Source organism: Natrix helvetica, assembly GCF_964273705.1.
Source record: "Natrix helvetica genome assembly, chromosome: 5".
NCBI lineage: Eukaryota > Metazoa > Chordata > Lepidosauria > Squamata > Natricidae > Natrix > Natrix helvetica.
In genome coordinates this window covers 29,867,083-29,874,043 of record NC_138551.1, presented here as the reverse complement: position 1 = coordinate 29,874,043, position 6,961 = coordinate 29,867,083, and positions in this window count along the sequence as shown.

Genomic DNA, 6,961 nt, shown 5'->3' with positions numbered 1-6,961 from the left:
TGGCATAAATGTTTAATGCCAGACACAGATTTATATAAAAACAGGCTGCAATTACATACTCATTTCAGGGAAATTGAATCCAGTGAAAAAGATTGATAGATTACTTTCATACCACTGGACAGGCGGCAGCATATGTGAGGGTTAATGCTTTATTCAGTTTGCTGGTAGCTGAATGCTTGGCAGAATAAAATGAAACAAAATTGTGCCTAACATGAACATCCAGCAGTAAAAACTGTATTTCACAAAGTTCTCTTTATAAGATAATGTCACAGTTGGGAAATGAGAAATTTAACTTGAAGATAATGTGGTCTTTATGAATATCCCTTATTGGCAGCCAACTGCTAGCATATAACCTACTATACTATACTATACTATACTATACTATACTATACTATACTATACTATACTATACTATACTATTATAATTTGTAAGATTATATTGATGGCGGTGTTGGTGATGATGATAGAAATATGTTATTGTACATTTTAAAGTCCAAAACTAGGAACAGACATGTATTGTGACATCTGAGTTCTTAGATTTATCTAGTAAATGAGTCATATAGAAAAAATAGATAAACAAGTGACTGGTGACTAATATGAAGCTGGTGCTTAATTATGAAACTGTGAATATATTTCATATTTAGTTTGTTATTTTAAAAAGGCAACAAAGCAGCAGTTGCATCAGATCCTCTATCTATCTTTTTTTTTTTTAGTGTTAACATTTTTTGTATCTTCACTGAGTAAAATATACTCTCAAACAATATGATATGCCTGGATCTGATACCACCATGATTTAATCATTTGCTTGGTGATCCGGTACCAGATGAAGTAACCTAACCCAAAAATGTGGGTGCAGATTCCTGCGCAATGCAGGCCAGCACTCAACTCCACAACTTCTGTTTCATCGTCAACCTTATCAGACAGAATTTTGCCAAATACCTCCCCAGGCACACTTACTCTTATTACCTTTCTCTTTGCTTGGGGAAACGGTAATGGTATTACTTTCAAGCTCTAGGCGCGAATGCAGTCTTTATTCACATGAAGCCACTTCACAAGGAAACCAAGGAAAACAAAAGGATTTTTTAAAGGTATGATCTTGGCAATACAGAACTCTTTGGGGATGCTATTCCACTGGACAGATGCCTACTTCCTGGGCCCCATCAGGTGGCATTGTATGAGTAATGGTATCTGGAGTGTGCCCACTCTATCCAATGGAACAGCATGGGCAAAACATCAGATATCTTGGAAATGTGTGCACTTGTCTCTACCTTTGGGTTATCTACAAGACATTGTTTGTTTTCTGGAATATATTTTGGTGCAGAAAGGATAAAATAAAAATCAGTATCTGCAGGGGATGTCAGAATGATATCAACATCTTTATGGCTGTCTCTTTGGAACATATGCCGTTACAATACACACATGGCCCCAAAGGGTGGAGCTTGCACTGCAATGCCACAATGCTATTTTAATTTAATGAAATTAATGAGTTTCTATGAATAGGGCAGGACAGGATGGGACAGGACAGGACTATTATGGTGAGCAGTGAAATAAACTACACGAGAAAAGCCTATAAGTTCAGAATAAATAAAGTGATAATAAGCCTTCTCTGAACATCTAGATCAATGTTTCTCAACCTTGGCGACTTTAAGTCCTGTGGACTTCAACTCCCAGAATCTGCCAGCCTGGGGAATTCTGGGAGTTGAAGTCCACAGGACTTAAAGTCGCCAAGGTTGAGAAACACTGATCTAGATGAAACATCACAATTGTTTTAAATCATGCTACAAACCCAAGTCTGAGCAGTAATTGGAGAGCAAATAATTCTTGGTGAGCTGTTTTGCTGTTGCTGTCTGTTTGGAAAGAAATCCAGGAGTACTTGGAATGTCCAACTTGGGAGAGAGAAATTACTCTTACTAGCCAAATTTCATTTTTGCTTATAAACTTACTGCAAATTTTCTTCATAAATTGGATGAAAAGATATGCCAATGTAGAGCTGCCCAGACCACTGTTGCTCTCACTGTTGTGCCTGATATCCACTATTGCTTCCCATTAACTCTCTATCTATCTATCTATCTATCTATCTATCTATCTATCTATCTATCTATCTACATACATACATACATACATACATACACACACATACACATACACATACACATACATATACATATACATATACATACATATATCTTACACCCTTCCACTATGTTGGCTTTTATCTGCATATCAGTGGTGGGTTCCGGATCCCATTCCACCGGCGCGGTTGTAACGGGCCTGGCATTGCCCACATGGATGCGTGCGGCATGTGCACACATGCACACAGTGCATGCATGCATCATACCTGCCTGTGACGCCTCCACAAGCCTCTGCGATACTCCAGCTGCTCAGCGGAGCATTGCGCAGGCACCGTACATGCCATGCCCATGCACAGAAGCGCCAAAGGCTTAAAGGACAGGTAAGGAGGTCGGTCGGGCAGGTGGGCCCTCTGGAGCACCATATCAGAATGGTACCTGGTGCTCCAGGCAGGCTCTGGCTCATGGTGTACCGCCTTCAACCCACCACTGCTGCATATAGTGGGAGGCAGGAACAATATACACAGAATGGCACAACCAAGTAGCTGTTATTATATGTAGGAAGATATGTACAGAATATGGACTAGGATGTTCTAAGTCTCGATGGGAGATTCCACAGAAAATTGTGGGAAATAGGAGGGCAAAAGTCCTGTGGCATTTCCTGATTCAGATCCAGACAGACAAATAGCTACTGCCAATCAACCAGATAAAGTACCCCAAAACAGCAGTGGTGATAGATGTAGCTGTGGCAACTGATAGCAACATCAGGAAGGAGTATGAGAAACTAGAGAAAAGGACAACGTAGTCCTAAATGTGGTAGAAACACTCCTAAGTGGGAGGGGCCCCAACAGATCCCAGGAATGACAAAAATCAGAGCTGTCTGTCCAGAAAAATGCAGTATTAGGAATAGCTAAGATCCTGCACAGAACCTGATAAAAGACCATAAATTGAGGAAGATACAGGATAAGGGTAAGAATGGAGTACACACACGGACACACAGACGGACACACACATGGACACACACACGGACACATATGGGTAAGAAGTGAATACACACCTGTATATATATACATAATATGTATATGTATATATAACATGCAGCTCAATAGGGTATGGTTAGAAGGCTACTTTCAACTTGGGAGACTGGGGTTCAGATTTAACTGACCTTGCTAATGCTTCATCAGCTTACTCAAAATAGGAGAGTTATATAATTGGATGTCACACTGATTAACCAGGTTTGCATCTGATGATAAATGGGCTAGTGAAATGAAATGAAACAAGTTTATCATGGACAAGAGAATCCAAAATCGGTGGAGGGCTACTATAATAGCAGACCTAACGAGAGGGGATATATGAAATGTATGAGGCAACTATGGAGGAGAGAAAACCTATATCTTCCACTAACTGAGAAACAGCTAGTTACTCAATGCTTCAACATAGTGAAGAGGAAGATTCTCTAACACTTTGAGATAGATTTACTACACATTACATCCCATATTCAAGAAGAGCAACTTGATGTGCAGCCAACCCTTGAAGTTGGAACATCACTACCACTCTCTCCAATACAGAGCACAACAGCTGATAGGACGCATAAGATCAGTGGTGAGTTCTGGATCCCGGTGCAACCAGTGCAACGGGGCCCTGCGTCCACCACATGAATGTACACAGCATGCGTGCATGCGTCCTTAGCTCCTGCGATGCCTCCGCGATGCTCCAGCTGCTCGGCGGAGCATCGCACAGGCGCCGTGTGATCCGTGTACGTGCATGGAAGTGCGGAAGAGCTCAAATACAGGTAAGGGGGCAGGGGGGCGGGATATATTTTTCTTTGCCCCCATTCCTAGTGGAAATTTAGCATTGTATAAATACATTTCCACATCAGCCTTAAGACAGCAAGGTGTAAGTCTCCTGGTGTCGCAGGCCCAGATTAAGAGTTGAAATATATCTAAATGTGCTGCTGTTTGGTATAATTAATTTTAATAACATATAGGATTGAGCTTCAGGGGCAATATGCTTGCATCTGCTTATGCTAGTTTATTATATAAAAAATCTTCCTGAAAACAAAGAACTAGGGTAAAAAAAATGTAATGCACATTAATGCATGCACATTACCATTAATTGTAAAGCATATTTACTATTAATTAAAACAATGATTATTGAAAGTTCTGATGTACATGGCCCATTGTGTTTAAGGCTACATGTAAGTAAACAGGCTGTTTTTCATATCACCTCTTTTGTGCATACCATATCTTCTTTTAAACATAGAAAAGCAGTACAAACGAGGGTAAAGACGACAGCTGGATACAAATTTCAATTTGGAGTTTGAAGCAGTAGGACACCACTCAAAAATGCTCTTTTTGTATAATAGATATTTTGGAGGGGACAACTTTTCAAATCTTTCCATCCGGTATCTTGCACAATCTCAATACATGCAATAAAAAAGACTGAATACATACTTACAGATTTAAAAACACTTCTTTAAATAATCTGTTATTTTTATTAAGTGGTTTACACTTCTGGTATAAATTTTGGTTTTATACTCACACTCCTTTTCCTGCTTCCTGCTAGAGAGATTTCTGTTTGCTCTTTACTGTGGCATTGCAACCAGTTACTCACACTGTCTTCATTTTTTAGCTTCTCTTTCTTCTTTCTCATCTACTCCATTGATTTTGCTTTTCTTACTTGCCAATTGATGTCCAAGGAAGGGGCCAAAATTCTCTATCTCTATTCTACTAAAATCTACACCTGCATTTTCATCATAAAATGCTACCAATCTTTAATGTTCACTTGGATTCTGTCTGGCCATGTGTGGAGTTTTCACCCTCCCCTTCGTTTCTGTGGAAATGTCAATACTTTTCTCACCTTTCAGACTTATATTGAGCAATATAGCAATAGGTAAATAGTATTGTTTACTATTATTGATCAGTTACATTTCTTAATTACTTCCTCTTTGTAGAACATGCCTACATGTTCTATAAGAGTGCAAAAATAAACTTAATTTCAGTTGTAAAGGTTTGGCAACACAATCTAATAAAATTGTCTCTAGTCAGAGCAAGTTCAAACTAATGACTTAGTTCATTGCTTCCCAGGAAATGCTTGCCTGCAAACAAGCCATGATTTTTCAAATTCCATGAAGAGTTGCAGTGTCAACTGTTTGAAGTACTGTAGGAAAATTAATAACTCAGCTAACTTCCTAGGGATTTCTGCCACTCACAGATAAACCAATGGTAATTTCAGGGACATATGATTTGAAGATAGCTGCAATTAACTCTAGTCATGCTATATGACTACATGTGATATGATAGCTATTTTTTTGTGGCACCTGGTAAAAATTATTTGAAAGAAACACTTCTAGTCTCTTGCTAAAACAACATATTTTATCTTGATTTGCAGTAGAAAAAAGAGGAAAAGAAAATGTATTTCAAAAAAGGAGAGAATGATACTTCCACTATTTCTTATTCTCGGTCCTATTTCAGCCCTATACCTTTTTAACATGTGATGTCATTATAAAGCAATTTATCCTCTGGGAAATCAGTCCTTGGTAGAAAATGAACTTCCCTCAGCTATTTTAAGGCTCTGCTATCAGTATAGTGCTTCTGATTTGGTAATAAGCCTAATGAGATGGGACAATAATGTGTGACAAGATTCTCTAAAATACAACTTCATCACAGTATTGATCATATTTTTCTGTACTGTTTAGTCACACGGAGTTGACAGCACTTGAATGATTAAAATAGAAAGATGAGCTTTTAATTCACTCATTAAAAAGCCCAGTATCTACTAATTTGGCAGAATTATGGATTTTCTACCTCATGTTAATACAATAGCTTCATTTCCATGGTTTTGTGGTGATAGTTCAGGAAAGTGGGAACAATACAGCCAGTTTGGACTGGTAGCTAAGACACCAACATAGATACCAGGAGATTGTGTATTTGAGTCCTGTTTTAGGCATGAAAGGTAACTTTGGGTCAATCTCTCAGACCAACTCACCCACAGAGTTGTTGTGAGTAAAATAAGAGGAGTAAGGAGTGTTAGACATGTTCACCTCTTTGAATTACTTAGGAAAAAAAAAACTTGGGATAAAAAAAATCTAAAAAAATGTTTTGCAATTGGAAAGGGAAAAGTTCAGGACCCTGGATAGTACCCCTGGCTTTAGAAATTTTTGAATGAAGTTTATTAAGAATTATGACAGATGATCCTGCAGGAATCCTAGGGAACTGTAAATAAATAAACAAATAATCCCTATACTACAATATGTATATTTTGAGCAGAATAATCCTTCCCAAAACCACAAAAATGGAATTTGCATCTTTAAAGCCAGCATTTATGTTTTCTGCAGCTGTCATGCGACCTTCCAACCCCAAAATGTTTTTATTCTGAATTCCATTTATTTCAGCTAATAACTTTCTAGAATTCTCATCTTGATATTCCCTTAGACTTCCTGGCATTTTTAGTCTGAAGCCATAACAAAACTCAGATCGGCTTTTATCTGAGCACTGAAAAGTCCTCAAAATGTTGTGACAGAAGCATTACTAAGCAGCTGAAAGAAGGTCACCTTGACATAATGCTATTTCCATATTGCCAGGCTGGGGAGACATAACATTTTTATTAGTCTAATTTTATAAAGAGTCATTCTTTTTGCATTTATATGAGTACAGATAATATTGGGGGGGGGGGAGGTATTTGCAGGGCTATAATAAACCATGAAATCTTGAGGAATGATCATAAGAATTTCATCAGCTTTATAACCCAATTGTACTATTGATGTACTCTGATAAAATGAGAGTTTATATCTTTGGCCAAAATGCACCAATATTTCTTTACTAAACCACATTGGTTATACTGTATTTGTACGATGTGCCTATTTATGGATAATGGTGATTTAATCAATACCC